At 38.9% G+C, this 23,049-nt stretch overlaps 1 protein-coding gene across 7 annotated transcripts in view; it reads right to left on the minus strand.

Annotated features, from left to right (window-relative positions):
* gtf2ird1.L (GTF2I repeat domain containing 1 L homeolog) overlaps positions 1 to 21,962 on the minus strand; it is a 62,350-nt gene extending 40,388 nt beyond the window's left edge. Inside the window, exons 1-2 of one of the 7 annotated variants that reach the window (XM_018246964.2) lie at positions 6,409 to 6,443; positions 5,045 to 5,120 (exon numbers count right to left, since the gene is read on the minus strand). The gene's annotated coding sequence lies outside the window, so the exon portion shown is untranslated. Of the gene's footprint in view, positions 1 to 2,946; positions 3,452 to 5,044; positions 5,121 to 6,408; positions 6,444 to 21,482 lie in introns of those variants that run through there. The other 6 variants (XM_041582270.1, XM_041582272.1, XM_018246965.2 and 3 more) reach the window with 6 other exon arrangements.
* Positions 21,963 to 23,049: the final 1,087 nt, after the last annotated feature.

A 23,049-nucleotide genomic window follows, 5' to 3' on the forward strand; every position in this document is an offset into this window, starting at 1 on the left:
AAAACAACAAAATCTCTTCATTTCACATACCGCTTGTGACCAACGTTTCGTTCCACATTGGGACCTTTATCAAGGAGAATATATAAAATATGGTAGTACACAGGAAGTTAGATGTTTTTGCCGATAATCACATTTTTGCAAAAAATGATACTTGCATATAAAACGAGAGACCGCATAATGTAAGAAATTAAGAAATTAGGCACCTAACTGAAAAAACTTGGTAATGAAATCATGGTAAATTGTCTGAATATTTCAAAAGATAAATAGATAAAACGAGACCCAATTACTGAAAAAAAAAACTGAAAGAGGAGACCTTGTGGCTTTCTGTTATCGTATTATAGACAGACATCTGCAGCAGTGTGGTTCTTCTGCCAACTGTCATTCCATTAACTTCTTCTATAAATATTGATGTTAAATGCTGCTTAAAAAGCTCCAGCAAACAACGGCAGTTTTTACTTTTTTTTTTTAAATAGAAGCTAAAATAGTTGGCTCTTCTCTAAATGATTTTCTGTTTGTCTGTCTGTCAATATTGTGCAACTCTAGGGGGCAGATTCACTAAGCTCGAGTGAAGGATTCGAATGAAAAATACTTCGAATTTCGAAGTATTTTTTTGGTACTTCGACCATCGAATTGGTTAAATTCGTTCGAATTCGAACGAAATCGAACGAATCGAAGTAAAAATCGTTCGACTATTCGACCATTCGATAGTCGAAGTACTTTCCCTTTAAAAAAAACTTCGACCCCCTACTTCGGCAGGTAAAACCTACCGAAGTCAATGTTAGCCTATGGGGAAGGTCCCCATAGGTTTGCTAACCTTTTTTTGATCGAAGGATTTTCCTTCGATCGTTGGATTAAAATCCTTCGAATCGTTCGATTCGAAGGATTTAATCGTTCGATCGAACGAAAAATCCTTCGATCGATCGATCGAAGGATTAGCGCTAAATCCTTCGATATTCGAAGTCGAAGGATTTCAATTCGAGGGTCGAATTTCGAAGTATTTTTAACTTCGAAATTCGACCCTTAATGAATCTGCCCCTAAGTATTTATATCTGACATGCTAAATAATGCTAGACAGTGGAGTATGTGGGCAAAGCACATTGTGTGTGAAAGATTGTATGAATGAATATTTGCATTCATACAGTGTATATAGGTGGTGGCTGCCATATTGCTTGCCTCACACAACAGACTATTATTATTATTATTAACATGTTTTTATATAGCGCCAACATTTTGCGTATAGCGCTGACTACAATAAAAAAAAACTGTGGAGAGTGCCTATCCCACAGGCGACAAAGCATCCAAAAACAACTTGTAATGCAGAAGAATGGGTAAAGACTTCACGTGCAGTCGTCGCAAATCAGTCACAATTGCACAGACGCTGGTCCAGCTCCATTTTCGGTGTTCACAGTGCAAGTAACGTTTGCTCCTGATTCTTTAGGTGCAAATATGCTATGCCTATTAGGGATGCACTGAATGGTTCACTGAATCTGATCTATTTTTATAGGATTCAGCTGAATCCAAGAGCCTGGCCGAACCAAATCTGAACCCTATAGAACAGGTAAAAATTGTACCTGCAAAGACGCTTGCTTTCCGAACTTGCTTCCACCTATACGCCGGCTGTTCCAGCACAGAAGAAAAAGCAGGGTTCTGTGCATCCCTAGTGCCTATTAATGCTGGGTGCTAAGAAAAGCCTGGAGCCTATTTAAGAGGTGGTGGTAGCTGCAGGGTTCCCCAGTGTCAATAGGTGCAGCAGCTCTTGATTCAGAAGGGACGGCAGTAAGGTTTGAGCGGCTCCAAATATACAGTGCAACGAGTGCATTTTGACCCAAGTAACTTTAAAGGGATTGTTCACCTTCAAACAACTAGTTGTTTTCAGATAGATCACCAGAAATAACAACTTTTTCCAATTACTTTCTATTATCTCTGTGTGACAGTTTTTCTAATATTGAAGTTTAAAGTCTCATTTTTTTTACCTTCTGAAGCAGCTCTGGGAGGGGGGTCGCCGACCCTATAAACTGTTCTAAATTGATACATTTAGTTGATACATTTCTTATCTTTGTCCCTGCCGAGCAGAATCCTTTGGTATCATAACAGGCAGCTGTTGGAATTGCTACAATAGTTGCTAATACTCCAGATGAGAAATCAGTTGCATGAATAAAGAATAAATAAGAATAAATGTTGCAAAATTGTAACAGTTTATAGTCTGCACCTGAATTACTGAGCTGCCAGACTCAAACACCAGAGACGCGAAACATTCAACTTTAAACTTAGATTTTAGAAAAACAGTAAAAAAATAAATAATGGAAAGTAATTGAAAAAACAAAAAACTAGGGATGCACCGAATACCGAACCAAATCAGAACCCTAATTTGTATATGCAAATTAGGGGTGGGGAGGGGAAAAATTTCTTCCTTGTTTTCTGACAAAAAAGTCACACGATTTACCTCCCCGCCCCTAATTTACATATGCAAATTATGATTCGGTTCTGCTAGGCAGAAGGATTCAGCCAAATCCTGCAGAAAAAGGCCTTGGCCGAATCCTACAAAAAACATCTAAAAACAAATGAATTGAAAAAAATATTTAGAATGAAAAGGGTTTTACATCAAACTGACTGCAGGGAAATTTGCAGAACTGCAACTGCAATTCCGGATTTAAATGACCCCTTTAGACTCTTTAAACAAAAAAACTAAAAATATGCTGCCCTCAGTTGGTAGCTAGTTTCTATTCCAGCAGCTAGTATGACAACTGCTGAACAAGCCACTACAAAATAAATGTTTAACAAGCATATATAGCAACATGAATGTTTTATACACAACCATACTTATGCAGGATTGAATACATTTGCTGTCTGGAAAGCACTGTGAATGTTAGACTGTATACATTTATAAGAGTGGCAAACCAGCAAGGATAAGTTTACACACATCACAATGTAACAGTATTTCCTTACCCAGTACAAACAGCTTTAAAAGGTATTTTTGCCAACTGAATTTACTTCTTAATACAATAAAGGAAATATGATCATATATCTGCAGGGAGACTTGTTAATCTTCCCTGACAGGAATACATTATTAGGCAGGCAGCACACTGCAATTAGACCTGCATTTCTGATTCAAAACCCAGCAGCCACCGTGCTAATGCTCTGCATTTCAAAAAGGCTTAATGTAATATTTCAGGGGATTCTACGGGGCATATTTATCAAATGTGAAACAGCGATTATCAGAGCTCTCGGTTTGATTGGGATTTTTTTTGGGCAGCATTGCTATTTAGTAGCTATATGTATAAATACATAGCCCCATTAAGCAAATAGGTGCACTTTTGAGCCATTTAGGGGGAGGCTCACAGAGCACAGCTAAAGAGCAACAGCATCTTCTGAAATACAGACCAGCACTCACTATTTATACATTACTGATCATGCAGCAAGCTGAATCAGTTAACATAGGGGTTATTAGAAGTGGAAATAAGGACATTCTTAAAGCAGTTGATAAGTTCATACTGGGACTGCAAGTGGTACACCAGTGCTGTAACTATATAGGAAGCAGACCCCCCCTCGTGGGGTGGGGGGCTGGGTAAAAGGGGTGCCCGGACCACAGGATCTGTTTCCTCTATAGCATTCAAATCCCCTCCCTGCCACTTTCTTCTTTTAATTGACTCACTTGCACCTGAGTGAGCATGCGTCGGGGGAGGGGGGTTGCAGACAGGCCCGAGCATGAGGCCCTCTGGCGGGGGCTTGATGCACTCTTGTTAAGCCCCTTGGGTACACAGTGCATTTTTGATTGCTTGGGTTTGGGATAGCATCCTGCAAAAACGCAACATTTTCTCTTTACCACAGGGAACCAGCATGTCTAGAAACATAATTTAAAATGGCATTTTATATGCCAACCATTGCTATATAAAAGCGGCATATGCATCTATGTCCTATAGACCTTATTGAGTGGCCTTATGTTACATACAGGTATATATATTTCCCTTTATTGCCTTTGTTTGGACAAGAAAGTGTGTTTAATCTCAGATACCACGGGGTGCATTTAGCTTCCAGGCTGAACAATCTCAATAGGAAGATTTAGCCAGTTTAATCCAATATGATGGCTATGAGCCAGCGAGACAGATAAAGAATTAGCTGTGTGCCAAACAACAAAGGACATCAGCAGTGATGTCTCAGGGGCTTCACTCTCTGCTCACTTTTACTCTTTTGCATGAGATAAACTAAGAAGTACAGTAGTAGAAAAGGTAAGTACGGATACCTTTACTTTCTTTTATCAAATCCTTAAACCAAGAACTTTGAACTTATGAATTTTCAAGAAACTGATTATCTGTTGTGTTATATACACATATTCTAGCATTATATTCACCCTCCAAAAACATCCAGTACACATATATATATATATATATATATATATATATATATATATATATATATATATATATATATATATGTACTGGATGTTTTGGAGGGTGAATATATATATATGTATATATATATATATATATATATATATATATATATATGTACAACACATAATAGGTAAAGGTTGCCTGGGTGCAACAAGCCCAAAAATGTAAGGTAGATAAAGGAAAAAGCTTGCACTCTTATGAAGAAATGGATCAAATACGAACAACTAACGTTTCGGTGGGTGCTGGATGTTTGTTTTTGCTCCCTGTGGGGGATCGAAACGTTGAGGCTTAATAATAAAATGTTTTTGTTGTTTTTTCACTAAAATCCTGTGCGTGCCGCAATCCTTGTTCACTGCTTATTTCACATGCTGGCACCCAGGCATTTTGTCTACGGAGTGCACCATTCCTTTGGTTATATATATATATATATATATATATATATATATATATATATATATATATATATATATATATATATATATATATATATATATATATATATATATATATATATACACATGTATTTATTGGCTTTTGATAAATGGTCCATAGTGTTTGTAAGGGACTGTAGTGAATAATATATACATTCTTTAAAGCGATGTTGAATATATCAACACTATATACTGTAGGAGTATAATAATAATCCTCCATACCTTGCAGCACTTCTAATTTGAATGGAGATAAATCTCTGTATACTGGAGAGTTCTCATTTTGTAATACAAGCACCTGCTGAGAAACAATTATCTGGTCAACTACACGGTTGTTGCCAACATTACAACAAATATCCCCCCACCTAAGTTTAAATATAAAAACAAGCATTAGGGGTTGAAGGTGATTTGGCTTTCGTCAAACAAAATCCACCCTGAGAGAGAAAAAATATAGATAAAGGCATCAGGTTATATTGTTTTTTTCCTACTGTTCAGAATTGCATGTTTTAATGCATATTAGAGCAGGTTGTTTCTTTGCACAGCAGCCTATGTCAGATTTAGTAAAGATCCTGTTGAAAAGGAGCTGAGAATTTCAATTGTAGTTTCTGGGGCTGTTGATTTGTGGTTTGCAAAGAGGATCTTGCTAATGGTTATCTTTCCACCTCAGTGAGAATTACTTTTCTTTCGATGGTAATTTTTTTCTGAGGCAGTTTTTTCTCACGTGCTGTCGGCTGTTGTTATTTTCAAACCTAGCCTCTTGAGACTTTAAATAACTTATATGCAGTTGCTGAGACTTATAGCTACAATTCCAGTACCAACCATTCAGCCTACTGCAAAATGCGATAGAATCAGTAGCATTCCTTTCCTGCATATTTGCATTTATACATATGGGATGTTAGTCTAAAGAGTTGGGTATATAATCAGATACAAAAGGAAAGTCTGCTATTATTTAAAGGAGAAGGAAAGGCATATTTAATTGTGAGTTCTAAATGTTAGGCACAACCAAGTGATTGTATCTACTTACATCACACCCGGGCCAATGCTCCTATCAGGACAAAACTGCACCCGGCCGGGGTTATTCCAACGAGCACCATGGATCGATCGGCTTTATTCTAATTCTTTCCTCAAATTTCCCAGGGCAGACGCATGCGCAGTAGAACGAAATAGTTGATTTCTTCGTTAAAGTTCAGCTTTTTGCACTATTGCGCGAAGAAAGAAGAAGCCGAAGGCAGATCGATCCGCGGTTCTCGCTGGAAGAACCCCGGGCTGTTGCAGTTTTCTGACGATAGGAGCACCGGCCTGGGGGATGAGGTAAGTAAATAAAATACACTTGGGGGTACCTATCTTTTGGCACCCCCAAGTAAAGAATGCTTTTCCTTCTCCTGTAATGAAGAATGGATAGGCTAACTCAATTAAAGGGTTGATTTACCTTCCAGTTATAGAATGGCCAATTCTAAGCAAATTTTCAGTTGGCATGCATTATTTATTTTCTATAGCTTTTTAAGTATTTGCCTTTTTTCTGTGACTCTTTCCAGCTTTCAAATGGAGGTCACTGTATTGTTATTGCTACTTTTTAAAACTTATCTTACCATTCAGACTTTCTTCTATTCATATTCCACTTTCTTATTCAAATCAATGCATGGTTGCTAGGGTAATGTGGACCCTAGCAACCAGATTGCTGAAATTGCAAACTGGAGAGCTGTGGAATAAAAAGTTAAATAAGTCAGAAAGCACAAATAATGAAAAATGGAAACCAACTGCAAATTGTCTCAGAATATCACTCTTTACATCACACAAAAAGTTAATTCAAGGGTAATTAAGTTATTAGGTTTTATTGGTAAAATGTTAGACTTGGGTCTTGGGTCCACACCTCCCCCCCCCCCCCATGTTCCACGTACGTATTGGGAGAGGAGCACCCATTGTTTTAGCTCAGAGTGAGGAGCAGCCCAATGTTGCCTACCTCATATATCAGAGAAAGATATGCTCTTTTCTCAGATTAATATATCTCAGATAAGTGTACCTAAGAAAAGGTTGCTCCCATTGGCAAAGGCATTACAGTGGCATTGTTTTCACCTGCATTTTGTTTTAGTATTTATTATACATTCAAATGTGGAAAACTTAGTTACTCATTTACTAATAGCAGGTGCAGTATTAGGCACTCAAATGAGAGTAAATTTGAATAGATCCAGAAAGCGAAAGCATTTGTTCCATGCTACTTATACTAACATCCCTTATATGCCCTTGCACATATGAGGTACAAGGAGTATGACCCAGCACTCTGGGTGCAATTCTAATTAAAAAGATGCTATTGTAAGTAAAAACATAGCAAATTGCACCAATTGTTGCATTTCACACTTTTTCACACATTTCACGCACCTCATATTACTGAAAATAACATAAAAGGTGGCTATTTACTAAACTCCGGTCAGGCTTTTTGGGCAAAACTCAAATTTTTCAAGATTTATTAAAGCCTGATGCTGCAAAAGGCCTGAATCCGAGGTTGTGTATGTCAATAGCCGAGGTCCCTATCATATTTGCAAGTTTCTGGGGTCTGCGCTGGAATTAGCCTTACCATTTCTGGCTTTTCAGGCAAAAATCTAAAAAACATGGGCTGTTCAAGAAAAACCCTGAAAAAATTGAGCGATTTAGGAAAAAACTAAAAAAAACAAACAATTGTACGATTCAGGTTTTCACTCAATTTTATCGAGTTTTTATTCGAACCAATTAAATCAAGCTTGTTTAATAACAAATAAGGTAAAATCGAGTATGGGAGTTTGGTTGTCGTTTTTTTATTTAAATATTAAGATAAAATCGGATTTAAGTAAATAACCCCTAAGACTTTGTACATGTACTGTATCTCTTTTAAGGTGGCCATACATGGAGAGATCAGCTCGTTTGAGGTGGGCAATATCGGGCTGATCCGATCGTGGGCCCTAGGGCCCAACGATCGGATCCTATCGAACGCGAACGGGCAGTCGGATCGCGGGACCGCATCATGGAACAGATGCGGCCACGATCCGACGGAATTTTTAGTCCCATCCAAACGAGATCTGGCCGACTTTCAGCCACATCTCGATCGGGGAAACCCGTTGGGGGCCCCCATACACGGGCCAATAAACTGCCGACTCGGTCTGTCGGCAGCTTTTATCGGCCCTTGTATGGCCACCTTAACTTGTAAAACCTACAAACCTCTAGCTGTTGTTGCTATATAACAGCCAGAATAATCTGCTGGGAGTCTGGGAGTTACAGTACATCAGCAGCTTTGTGCATTAAAATGTACATTTTAATATTGCTATAACCTGCAAGTAAATTTTAGGGCTATCAGTCACTTTGAAAGCCATAGTAATCAAGAGGCGGTGCATGAAAACAACATTTTCAGTATTTCAGAGCATTGTGGGTTTGGTCCACTAGCCCAGAAGCAAAAATGTCCCTACAAATTATATTTACATGGCAGCAACTACAGATGTCAGGCTGTCTTGTCATTATATTTAAAGGACTTGTAGGTAGGCCAATCGTGTAATAAGGTTTACAGCAACTAAAAGCATAAACAAATGCGAGTAACTGGCTTCAACTAGCAAATATATTAATTATAAAAATACAAAGGTATAACTCTCTTTAGATAGTACTACTGCCTTAGCTCCTTTGGGAGAAATAAAATCGCAATCCTAATTCCTGGGCCTCTAGTGCCTATGGCAACCATCTTTGGTCTCCTTGGAAACTAATCTTGTGGTATTTGAACAATGTTAAAAAGGGCCGTTTAATCTTGTAAACGGCAAACCTCATTCAGGGGATGTGCTGTGCAAGCGACCTAAGACACCATCCCCCCCACCAATATCATTATACAAAGGCACAACTTTTAGTGTGGTGAAACACACACTAATAAAAATAAGCCTTCAGGTTGTTTGGTTCCAACTGAATGTCTCTGTCCTTGAGGCACTGAGTAAAAGAACTCTTTATTAGAACACAAATCACAAGTATTGCCATAATAATAATATTTTTCTACGCTTTCCTGATGTTTAATTGCTCAAAACAACAATTCTAAAATTCATTTTACAGCGTGTTTCATTATTTGCCATAGAATACTTTCACAATAGTTCAGTAAAATGTAAATTCATCTGTATAAAAGAGAGAGCAAGTTGTTTATGGCTTTTTCTATTTGATGAGGTAAAGATTTCTGTGGCATAAGGTTTTAGGACTCATTTACAAAGTCAAATATGCATTTTGGCTTTTTTTAAAACCATAATGCAATTTTTTCCCAGGATTTTAAGCTATTACAGGCACTCCACCACAACTTCCGTGTGACATACCAATATAGATGCAAATGAAGAAATTGAATAATTTCATTCTCACTGTGTACATTTTTATGTAGTTGTGATGACAATAATGTCTGGCTTGATTAGTGTGCATATGGGTCAAATGGGTGAGATTTGGGTGCACACTATTTCCCAAGCATCTAAAATTGCCACTCAGGGGCAAACTGCAAAGATGCTTGTTTCAGTCAACAGTTTTGGCAATAAAGCACTTCAAGATACCATCAGTGCCGGCTACATTCCCCTCTACACTGAGCCAGCAGCCCAATATTCACTACCCCTGACAGCAACAGTGGAAGCTTTAAAGGAGAAGCAAAGGCTTTTTTTTTTTACTTACCTAATACCATGGGCTTGTGTTCCTGCAAGCACCACTGAATGATACTCTTCCTCTGCTTCTTCTCTCTTCAAAGAGAAAAGTATAATAGCCAGCTTTTTACTTAAAGTTCGGCTTATCACTCTACTGCGTATGCACAGCTGCGAGAAGAAAGAAGAAGCAGGAAGAGGAACCACCGGCTGGGCAGTTTTCTGCTTATAGGAACACTGGCCCGAGGTATTAGGTAAGTAAATACAGTCATTTAAGTGCCTAACTTTTGGCACTCCCAAGTAAAAAAAGACTTTCCTTCTCCTTTAAATGCCCTGTCAGGGCACTGTTTTTTGATGACGGTGCATAATTTACTGATACGTCAGTATCACTTTAAGTACATACATTGTACAAAATACATATTTTGATAGATCAGGTACAGATGAAAAGACAAGAATTCTGTCACTCAGAATATGAATACACTACTAAAATATCACGTTTCAAAACCAAGCAAATAAAAGTAAAACTGTGCTACCACCTTAGGGTAAAGTCCAGACAAAACAATATAATAATTTAAAACTTTCAAAGCTATGCAACACCATGCAGGTATTCCTTTCCATCGGCAGAGAGTTCTACAGCATATCTCTTTTTGAACAAACCTGTGGTACTCCAGCTTTATAAAATCACATTAGGCATAATATGCCTCACACCATTATCGGATTCTAGGAGTATAGCTATTGCAGTCAGACTGCATGCTTTTACATGTCAGCATAGTGTTGAGTTATTAGCTGTGGATGCCTATTTGGGTTCATACGTTTGGGCATTGGTTAAAGAAACAGCTACGAAATTATAAAATCAGTGATATTTCCCTTCCCTTCTTCTCAATGCATGTGCCATATTCCCTAATTGTTTGTGGGTGCCTGAATCACGACTGTACTAACAATTAGGGAAGTTGGCACATGAATTAAGGCACATAAATAAAAGATTTTTTCTGTAACTGGACTTGGCTAGGGTTGACTGGAAGCTTGTTATATACTGTATTTCCTAATTGGGAATGTTGGGGGGGCATGAATGAAGTCAGTGTTTCAAAGCATTTTTTAAGAAAGACAGCTGTTAATTGGGCAATTAATCTGTCTTCTGGGTTATGATTTGGAGGAACATTTTTTTGGTTAATGTCAAGTCAGATAATTCAGGGAGGATAAAGCTAAAATACCAGTCTCCATTCCATAAAGAAACACCTTAGATCAGTTGGGGAAGCAACAATCATCATGTTTGTTAAGACCACTTATTTCCTAAATCAATGGAATCTTAGCTACAGCCAACCAGGTCTGGACTGGCAATCTGTGGGGGCTGCTATAAGGTGCAGTGTCGGATTGGGACACCAGGGGCCCACCATAAAACCTTTGACCAGGGGTCCATCAATTAATCTTAGACCAGGGGCCCACTCTTAGTACTATTATTCTTCCTCTCCTCACTCAACCACTATTCTCCTAGTATCTTTTATTTACATACTATAATCTATTATTCCATTTATTTAGTCACTTCCTTTTCATACCTCACAGTGCTATGCAATATGTTGGCGCTATATAAATATATGTTAATAATAATAGAAATAGTGAATGGCCATGAAATACGCCAAATGTTTAACAGCAGGAGGGCCCACTGACACCTGGGCCCATCTGGAGTTTTCCTGGTATCCTGGCGGGCCAGTCTGACACTGATACGGTGCTATAGAAAGTCAGTATTTAGCGGGCTGGTGGGGGCTGTTTGGGCCTCTGTGTGAGCTGGTTGGGCTTCTGTGTACCAAAAATGGCAGGGCCTATTTTAATTCTCAGTCCAGACCTGCAGCCAACTGACGTTACAGGCAGAAGTCAGACTCTGGAAGTGAGGATGCTGACTGCATTCCTCAATACCAGCAGACAGTACATCAACTTCATAAGTGACTTGGGCTAGGTTTGGGCAGCTGTACCACCAATAGTGTCAACCCACGGATTTTGGCGTGGGGTCACAGGATATGAACATCATTGGCAGGGCTGTCTTACCCACAATGTGACCTAGAAATTATTTGCTTTTTCCAATAACCTTGAGTAGCATATACAGTCACCAGAACAGACCTCTCATTGTCTTCAGTTTAAAGGCCATTAGCAATGGTTGGAAAAAGGAGCATAATCGAATTACAAAGGCTAAAGCTATAGGTTTTATGCACGGTGAAATTTTTTGGCCACACTCCCTAATTAAAATGTCCATTTTACAAAATTTGGCAGGTTATCGAAAGTTTGAACACATTTCTGGGGGTTGTAGGGTCAGGTTTTAAGTGTTATTATAGTTTTGCTAATGAAGGTGAATTGCACTTTAAGCTGCAAGTCAGTTTCCCCAAGAAACTTTATTTTATCTTAAATAGTTACTATTGTCTCTTTGCTTACCTTAAATTGTACAGTGCCGGGGCAAGTCGGCCGGACTCCGTAGGCAACCCGGCCGACTTCGTTGCCCGCCTACTACTCGCGCATGTGCAGAAGAGCAAATCGCCAAGGCAGCACAAATGCGCATGCGCAGAGGAAGCGCTAGTGCGGAAGAGCGCACATGAACTTGTGGAAGAAACACCTGCCGCAGCTTCTGGATACAACAGTCCGAACTAGGGGAAGGAGTCAGAAGAGGTACGTGCTGGTGCCCCTCCACCTTTGCGCCCTAGGCACGTAGCTCTTCACCCTCAGGAGATTTCAGTAACAAATCCGCGACTGAAGGCTGAGCTGTCAAAATCGGGACTGTCACGCAAAAAACAGGACAGTTGGGAGGTATGGTTTAACACCCATAAAGACATTCTCTGGATTCCTTTGTCCATTCATTTTGTTTTTTGTTACACTGCCATATACCCCTTTTACAATGTCATCTTCTTGAAACCGCTCTTCAAAGGAAACATGTTAACTGTTGTATAGCTTATATATTAATAATTTTATTAATTTATGGTTAATACCACGATTGCATTCAGTAACAACTTTACCATATAGGCAAAACACCTGCAATATGCACCGGGAGATACTTCCCAGGTCTTACCTCCCAGCGCGTCTCTCCTTGTGTGCGCAGGCGCACACTTCCTGCTCCGGTTGCACATGTATATAGAATCGGTTGAATCGGTTCATTTTTTTGGCTGGGATGGTGTCTTCTAAGGTCTTTATATTTATCCCTTTTAAGGTGTGTTGGTAATGAAATGTAATATTTATGTAAAAAAAGGAAGGATGGAGTATAACAGTGCAGTATAACAGTTATCCAGAATGCTTGGGACCTGGGGTTTTCTGGTTAACGGATCTTTACACCTTAAGTCTACTAGAAACTCATGTAAACATTAAATAAACCCAATAGTCTGGTTTTGCTTCCAATAAAGATTAATTATATCTTAGTTTGGATCAAGTACAAGATGCAGTTTTATTATTACAGAGAAAAAGGAAATAATTTTTAAAAGTTTGAATAATTCCGGATAATGTATCCCATACCTGTATAATGAATGGGTGCATTTACAATATCTTTGTATTATACAATAAACTGCAGACATTGAAAACATACTGTACATTTGTAGCCTGCTCAGACATTTACATTACATACCTGTACAGTTACAGAAGAAATAAATAAAAAGCACCTAAGAATGTGAACTGAGACAAAGCTGTTTTTGTCTTATGCTTGGGGCATCTAAATAGCAACTTCTTGTTTCTTTTCATTGCTCTGAGACATGGATATGTTGTAATCTAACACAGGCATTTCCATGTGAATCAAAAAGGAGCCTCTGAAGGCTGATAAAAAAAATCCCAAATTGCATCTTAAAAAGACCATGGATTCATCAGAATGGAATGTGCTGTCCTAATGTACTCAATGCAAGTGTAATACATTGATACTTTTAAGGACATATACCATCAACTATTTATTTTTAAATCAAAATGCTTATGAAAAATAGATCAAGACTGAGGCGAAATCTCCACAACATCTGCTTAAAGTGGACTCGTCACCCAGACATAAAAATCTATATAATAAAAGTCCTTCTTAAATTAAATATGAAATCCAATTTCTTTTTTTTTATTAAAGTATTCATGGCTCTTGTAAACTCATTTAAAAATATCAGCTGTCAATCAAGTATTGCCTACCCCGCCTCTATGCCTAGGCATAGAGGCGGGGCAAGCAATTACTTTCACTTTCCATTCAGCACTTCCTAGATGTCATCGCTCTCCCTACATTCCCCCAGCTCTCTTAACGATTTAATTGTGTAGCCAGTGCATGGGGATGGATATTGGGTCCCTGTCCCCTGGTGCACAAACAAGATTCTGAGATGATGCAAGGCTTGCCTTAATAACAGTATCCACAAAATGGCTCCTTGGTTGCTATAATTATGAGTTCCCAGACTGATGGAAACAATATTCAAATAATTTATACAGTGTAATTAAAGTTCATTTTGCTTGACTAACATGATAAAATAGGATTTGGATAATTTTGTTTGGGTGACGGGTCCCCTTTAAAACCCTCCAAGGCCTCATTATCCCATTACACAGAGAAGCTAATGCAATATGGGGTTGTCTAAATTTCAGACAGCATTTTTTATATAATGGAATGCTTGAATCTATACATCAAAGAAATGTCTACTTTGTATCAGTACTATGTATCTGAGGAGGGAATTATTTTAGGTGTAGCATATTTATTATAAACCAGTTCTATAAGAAATTAATTGATGGATCACAATACCTTGTCTACTAAAAAAATATTTAAACATCAAATAAACCCAATAGGATTTTTTTGCCACCAATATGGATTCATGCAGCTTAGTTATGAGGAAGTACAAGATACTTTTATTACAGAGAAAAACAAAATAATATTCAAAAGATGTGAATTATTTTTTTAAAATGAGAGATGGTTTTCCTGCAATTCAGGGCTTTCTGGATAATATGTTTCTGGATAACAGATCCCATACCCGTGTCTCAAAAGATGGTCATCTACATAACTTCATCTTCTTTCTTAAAATGCCTGGGTCTTCATCCTATGTGGTTATTCTTATAAATATAATACATTTAAACTACAAAAAAGTAAATCCTGAAGTGTCAGCTCAGTGGTTAACACTGCTGCCATACACAGTACTGGGGTCTTTAGACTGATTTTAACCTGGACAGAGCATGGAAGTGGATTTCCTTCCAAAAATATATGTTAGGTAACTTGTTTATAAAAAAAAATTGACCATATTGTGTGTCTATTGAAAGAATGTTTACGATAACAAAATGGTATTATGTAATAAAATAAGTAAATGTAATTAAAATTTGTCAAAAATAAGAATACAAATTCTGAATTCTCTAAAACATTTCCAACACAGCTTACTGAATTGCAGATTTTAAGCATTTTTAACACATTTTTACATTCAATTCACAGTAATGTAAATGAAAAATGTGCAGCATGTTTTATTCCATTGGTGGTTACGCTGCAACAAGTTTGCAAAGCAGATCATACTTGTGTGCAAAGGAGAACTGTTTGCATTGCAAGTTTTTTTGGTACAGTTTTTTTTCTTAATTCTAAATTTGCGTTAGATTGTAAGCTCTACTGGGTACAGGACCACAAATGAAGTACAGTTGAATGATAAATAAATATTATTGTTCTTTATTTATAGCACTGCCATTTTCTGCTCAGCCCTTTAGGGAGATTGCTGATCATATACTGTCCCTGCCCCAGAGATGCTTAAGTGCCAAAAAAAAATCACACTCCCACTATGTTCAGTTTCATCAGAAGCCATTTACCTGCAAATACAGTATATTTAGGCTAAAAGCACAGGGGGGCTGTCACCCAAAGGAGATCACACTTCACACAGTTGAGAAAGCATCCGACAATTAGTTTACATTGGAAATGGGCATGTCTGTGCCTAAACCTCACCAATCACATAATTAAAATGGAAATTTACCTTCTACAGATAACATAAATTAAGTAATTATCTGTATCTCATCCAGATGAAATAAAATAGATGTTGTTTATACAGGAGAAATGGTCTACATCATTGAAAGAGTCAGGACCTTTATCTGTGAAGATTGGCATAACAAATTAAATTCATAGAAAGTACCCACATACTGTGCTAAAATCAATCAGCAAATCATTGCCAGTCTTCAATCAGTAATGCTGCCAAAATGCGACTACAGCACAAAAAGCCCTAGGGACCCATTCCAAAGACAGATTAGAGAACACTCTGAGAAGTTCTTCAGCATAATGATCTCATGGAAGGTAAACACTTAGGCCTTCAAGAACAAGTAGGTAAATATTTAAAGAACATTTAGGTATACACTAGGTCATGATATGGTCTACTCTTGTTACAAACAATATAATATGTTCCACAGTTCATTTACTCAGTATCCCGGTAAGCTTTATTTACTATGAACATACCAGATATGCCCAGGAACAGTTACACTTGGGATGCATTATACATTTCCATTTACAATGTTACTAGCTCAACAGCAATACTGGGAACCAATATACATATAGATGTATAACTGTATAATGTGTTATTGGCAAACCCCACTTAACAACTGCATGGTTTACAGCAGTGACATTCACACTCATTGTGCAACATTCATATTATGGCACAAAGACTGACATGTTCAACATTCAGCGCCTATAACAGTGCTGAAGTATTTACTAATGATTATTAGCATTATGTAGATCTTATTAGCAGTGTTAAACTAGTCCCCAGTATTAAAGAAAAATCTACTACATTTACAGAAAGTGTTGTTATTCACTAGGAAAAATGTAGTTACATTCACAGCAAAGTTTTGCATAATTTGCGGTACCTATAAATTTGTAGGAAGACTGATTTTTTTTTTTGTGCTATGGATATCAGTCAGTTTGTCGATTTGTCAAGTTTAAAAATCTGCTGATGTACCATGTTGTCTGGTACATAGAGTATCAGCATGCTAGAAAGGATGTCACACCATGAATGGTCAGTTATATATTATCCCTCCGCTGGGCCCGCAGGCTGATTACTTGAAAATGTAGGGTTTTTTTCCTTTCTCTTGTGTTTTTACTATTCTTAGTACATGCCATGTATGAAAGCTTGAAAGCATAACAGTTTTGCTGAAAGGTTTTTGCCATTTGCAATGCCAGGTACTCCATTCAATCATGGACACACAATGGTGGATCCAGCCTTAATAAAATGCAGGCTCAACCTTATTCTGCCTTGCTGGCTATGACATGACAGACTTCTACAGGCAGCAGTTAATCATTATAAGACCGTGAGTGACTCCAGCAAAGCAGTGACCCTGCAGGCAAGACTCCTGGCAAACATGCATTGATTAAATTAAAACAAAAACATAGTCCTATGTACCGTAAGCCATTAAGAACATTGAAACAGTTAATTGTTTTAAGAGGCATCCGCTAAAATGAATTATATATATTTGTGTGTGTGTGTTTTTTTTTCTTTAGGTGGGGTGGCTTTAGTCTTATGCTAAATAAAGCATAACATTGGTGTCCTAGACTATCGTTTAAGACAGACAGGGTCAATGACTGGGGGTGCCAATTTGCTACTACCTCACTAACATCATTCCCTCTAATTTGTTTTTGGCTGTGTATGCAAAAATTATCTTTTGCGAGCACATTTTTAAATTGTGTAGGCACTTTAAAAAACTGTAGGAGCAGAGATGTGGTTGGATCATTATGAATTATAATCACTTAACTCAGACCCCAGGCAGGCACTCATCTTCTCTCAAAAATACACTGGCCTGGTGTATGATTCTAATATGCACAGCAATGCAATCTTCTTGCCTGTGTCAAGGATCCCTTGTGTCTGGTCTGTTTCATCAATTAGGAGAGCCAGGTAAGGTAAGAGATTAGACACACTGGGGGGTACATAACAAGTTAGCACAGTTTCATGACCTGTATAAAACCTTTGTACCCATGGCATAGTGCTAGGGTTGCCACCTGGCCGGTATTTTACCGGCCTGGTCGGAAAAAATTATGGCTGATCCCAATGTTATTAATAGGGAAAAAAGATAAATATATAGGAAGGCTGGTATTTATTTCCAGAAAAGGTGGCAACCCTACAAAGGTGCCTTTGTATGGTCATGAATTTGTGACAAATTATCACATATTGTACAGTATTTCCTATAAAAGCAATAGAACAACTGATCCTATCAAAGCAAAGAATCTCTGACTGGCTACCTGACTGACTATGCGAGCATGCAATAAATTCACATGTTACTACTGTTATCTAAACCCATATATTTGTTTTGTAGTTACGACTTTCCTCCAGCAGAAAAGCAATAAAGCAATTCCTTCAACAAAATTTCCCATTGCAGACAAATGGAATATGCCCTAATATATTACACATACACCTGCCACTTATAAAACTTCCACATATAGATAGGAAAACATCTAGCAAATATGAAAGATCTGGAGTACACGGTGAGAAGCCAGCCTTTCAATCAATGGATTAATGTGAATAAACTATTGCCTCATTCGAAATGCCTGCCTACTGTATCCTGAATAATTCTGGCTGCCATGTCTGTATGTATAATGTATTGGGGACTTGTTATAAGAGGAGCTGAATAAAGGTACAATAAAAACAAATGCAGTAGGCCACACAGCTGGCAGCCTATAGTTACCTTGGCAGTACAAAGACTTGTAAGCAAGAAGAATGAAAACTGTAGTTTGTGAATACAGGGGAGCTGCCAGACATAAGAACCAACGGGCACATAATATCATACGCTAGATTCCCACCACATGGGAAACCAAGTGCAGGAGTTAGGCTCGAATTTTGAGACTCTTAAAATGAAACAGGTTCATTTATTACAGATACCACACGTGCAAGTACATAAATATCACAGGCATAGTTTTTGTAAAAGAATATGTATTTAAATACCAATCACTAATTTGTTGTAGCCCACATAGTGGTGATTCCCATTCACTTTGAAAATTAGCATTTTTTTTATTTTTGCCCTCCAGAACTAGAAAATCCTGGGGTGATGCCAACGCTAATTGCAGTTCATCCCACTCTTTTCAAAGAGTGTCGCAGAAGCAGCATTACAGTAAGAATATGGGTGCACTGCTAGGGTCCCATTCAGTTAGGATGAATGATTAATGCCAAAAAAGTAGAGAGCAGGCATAGCAGTATAATGTCACAATTCAGTTACACAAAGTTTATTTTCATCAGGTCAAAAAGAGATACGGCCTGATGCGTTTCATGCCTGGTGACCCAGTCTCTAGCCTAGTGCCCCGCGTAGGCATAAAACTCCACAAACTGATCTCTACTTCCTTCTACTGCTGCTAAAGAGACGGAGAGATTGAAATTTTAAAACAGAATGGATCATGAAATAAACTCTTTACTATTACACAGCTCTACAACATTTTGTGTTTCGATTAAAATGAGGATACACCCCTATGGTGCTAAGTACAAGTGCACTAGTCAAACATTTTAAGGCCATATTTATCAAAGTATCAAAAAAATAACTTGCCACAGTCCACCAGAGGGAAATTTCAACACCTTCTTCTTCACTTGTGTGCAGGGACGCTGTGCTAATGAGGCAAGTTGAGAAACTTGCCTCCGGAAAAAATGGTGCTCCTGGTAACATTAAGGGCAGAGAAGAGTCCGGGAGATTTAGTCGTCTGGCTATAAATTGCCTTTTCTTAGGGCAACTTATCTCCCTGAACTGTCTTCCTGTGGCTAGAAACTAAAATCGCCAGCAGGATGACACTCTGAGCTCTTAATTTTCCAAAGTTGTCTGAAGTTGCCTCACGCCGGACGACTAATCTCTCCGAATCTTCTCGTCTGTCTTTGCCCTAAGTGCCGAATTTGTGGAAATTTGACTCTTCTAGCACAGGGAGCACAATTGTGATAGCGTTGTGGACCCCTGGACCCCCTCCGGCACCAAAAAGGTGAGTGCAGGGGGGGAGGTGGCAAAGGGGCCAGGATCGGCTGTTCTTGTTTGGGATTTTTATTTTTTAGAATCTATTCTCATTTGTGGGGAAAATACAAGTGCCTAGCAACGAATAGCACCAGTTTCTTAATGTAGGCACCCAAAGGGTCAAAAAAACGCTGTCTCCTTGTGCATTTGCTATTGCACCATTCAGAATGTTGTCCTCCAAGGTTAAATCTTTTCAGCACTTATAAATGTGTGGGCCATAAAGTATTGTGTAAGTATTGCACATGCGAGGGCAGCAATGGTATACAGACCCTACTGTAAGTTATTGCGGCTACCATCATACTGTTCCTAATGCTGCACATTCTTGTAGTCTTTCATCTTGTGTGCGGCTCTCTCTTTCCGTCCCCCTCACTGATTTGCATATGCAAATTAGGGTTCAGCCGAATCTTTCACAGAGGACTCGGGGTTTGGCCGAATCCAAAATAGTGGATTCGGTGCATCCCTATTACTTTTACACGGGTACGTTAGCCCGGCAGTTGTCGGAAGGTCACCAAGGCCTGGCCTAGGGTAGCAGGACTTTAGGGGGCGGCATGCTGCCCAACCGCACCCACATTGGTTCAAAAACACTGGGAATGAGCAAGAAATAATATAATTTTTTTTAAACTTCTTCTGCACCAATCCCCATTACTCCAAAAATGTTCAGAAATAAAGGGGAGGGGACGGGGTGACAAACAACAGCAGGCTTAGGGGCGCCTGATATGTAAATCTGGCCCTGACGGTAGCTTAGCAATTTTATGATAATTTTTTTAGTATGGAACTTGTAAGTGTCCATTGTACAATGTCTTTTTTTGTAACCAAGCACAAATTATTGAAAAAGACGTCATTATTGCTCAGAAAGTTGGACCCCTTAGCTTAAATTGTAATATTGAAAGGTGCAGCAAGGCTAAAAAGCCTGTGATTGATGGGATACCGTATTTTACAATAGTAGAACAGTGTGGAAGGTAGTACATTTACATGAAGCACATTATAAATCAAATTAAGTATAAAGGTATTTAATCTACTTTTAACTTTTGTAAGGTTATGAATTTATAATAACATCAATTGCTTTTTTATGACAAATTCACAAATTATATCAAAATACACACAATAAGCAGCTGTAAACACTCCAAGAATGACAGTGGCAGGTGTATAAACAAGGGAGTGTGTGTGTGTTACTGCAGTGAAGTCCAACCTGTGGTCCCCTCCCAGTTTTTTTTTTGTTGAATTACAATTCCCAGAGTACACGGACAGTGGATATTGTGATTTTGCAGAACAGCAGGTTGGATTTAAAGTTCTCCACACCTTGTGACATCTTACTTTCAGATGGCCCTCAGTAATTGTAAATTTAATGTATATTCGGATCTATTTTACAGCACTGCAGAATATGTTGGTACTTCATAAATAGACTTTAATAATCATATTAATAAAGCGCCGTTAGTTCTTCGCTTGCTTTCTAATGCCTTCGAGCATGTCGGTGTCGTACTTATTAAATCAATACCTCCTCATATGTGCTTTTTATTTTTTGCATTATTTTGCTTAATAGCGTAATTAAAACTGCCGTTTGTTTTAATGCAACGCAAGTAATAGGGAAGCATTTTGTTTTAGCCTGGCATTTAATACAATAAAACCATAAGATTCCTGGCTCAGGTTAAGTGTTATATGGGTGGCCATCGCCTTATATGACCAGAGTAGCAGCAGGCGGTGAATGGAAGAAGAAAGACTGAGGTACTTATGTTAAAAGGGAAAAGAAATGGAAAGTGACTACATGCTGCTGTCTGTGGTGGGAGGGCACGTCATAGGTCAACTGTTCATCTGCTCAATTGCCAAAAAATGAAGCCCCCAACACCTCAGAAGTGCCACACATACACACAAATATACACACCCACACTCTGACCTCATTGTAGCTCTGCAGCGACTTCAAGTTTCCTCATATCACACAAATCCCAATCCCCTTCCCTCCTCTGCCTATATAAATAACACTGACACACTCTCACACACACACACACACAACTGGCCCATCACATCCCAATAATCCAGGGCAGCACCAAAACCGCCCTCTCCAAGTCACGTGCAGGCAATGGTACAGGCACTTTGCACACATTTTAAAAGAAAAACCATTTAACGAGAGACAAAAGTTTTTTTTTCCTTACCAAAAGAGGTCCCAGTGCTCCTGTGTGAGATCCTCCTTTAGCCCCGGACTGAGGTTCCTTCCTCTAATTAATGAGGAGGAGATGGAAGGAGGGGGTTGTTGTTGCTGCTGCTGATGATTCTGAAACAGGATTTATAATTTCTTCCCAGAATCAACCCCGAGCTGCTGGGGAAATAAATATGTATCTGTCTTCTATCAACCCCCCCTTGGCTCCTGTCTGACGGGAGGTTTGTTAGAATCCCAGCCCCCTCCCAAAATAAAATCTTGTGTGTGTGTGTGTAGCAGGAGTCCCTTTGTTCTGTAATCCCAGTAAGATTGAAAGCCATTCGCCCTGTCTCTAATCCCAGCCCTGCTCAACAACAACATCTATTGGCTGTAATTTACATACAGGATTAACAAAGCAGCTTCAAGGAGGAAAGAGGAAAGGACTGAAGAGAAGCGATGGCATGTGTGCAAATGACATTCTGCCCTTCTCCTGTTCGTTTATACTGTTTGGGGAGAGATTTATTGAGCTGCTGTGGAGGCAGGATGAAGATTATGGGCTACTGGATTAACACAATTGTGTGTATGTGCGTTTGTTATTAGGAGCAGGCTGCTGTGCGTGGAGGGCTGTGCTTCCAGATTACAGATTAGTGGGCAGGGTTAGAGAACTGCAGTGAGAGTAGGCAAGCACAGGACTGCTTCAAAATGAACACTTTTAATGGCGCATGGAACTGTCCCTCACTAGCAAACCTTTTGGACTTTATATGTAGCTTTTAAATCACAGAGAGCAGATGTCTGACAGCAGACAAAACAAAACATATGCAGGGTGTGAGCATATATACTCAATTGATTTGATGTCAATCAGGTTCTGCTGGTTTAGGGTTGTCTAGGAAAAAAATACCAGCCTTCTTATATTTTTATCTTCCCTATTAATAACATTGGCATTAAGGATCATTTTTACTAGCCAGTTGCATTCGTTATGTGCCCTCCAGTCGTCTGATGAAATGATTGCCCTCCTCAGTTTCTCTGCCATGAAATGAACTGACAGTTCTGTGTATGTCGTGGATAATGTACACACTCCGTAGTGTCATTTATAAGGATATCGCCACTGAGTTCTGTGACCTTATAATATGAAGTTACCTACCAAATTTCCTAATCAGATTTAACAGCAGTGGAGACATTCTTTTTTATATTATGCCAAGTTAATATTTGAGAAAACATAAAAACAGGTAGGGTGGTGGCAGATGGGGAGATTAGTCGCCCTGCGAAAAATCTTCTCTACTGCAGGCGATTAATCTCCCCGAAATGCCTTCCCGCCGGGCAAGAATACAAATCGCCGGCAGGGTGGCATACGAATCCCTTCGGATTTACCTCACGAGAAAACTTCAGATGTGCCTCACGAGAAAACCTCGGGCGGCTTCGGAAATCCAAAGCGATATGTATGCCATCGCGCCAGCGATTTGTATTCTTGTTGCTGGGTGACTAATCTCCCTATCTGCCACCAGTGTCGGACTGGCCCGGCGGGACACCGGGAAAATACCCGGTGGGCCCCGACCCTTAATGGGCCCCCGCCGGGCCAGACACCT

Source organism: Xenopus laevis, chromosome 2L, assembly GCF_017654675.1.
Source record: "Xenopus laevis strain J_2021 chromosome 2L, Xenopus_laevis_v10.1, whole genome shotgun sequence".
Lineage (NCBI taxonomy): Eukaryota > Metazoa > Chordata > Amphibia > Anura > Pipidae > Xenopus > Xenopus laevis.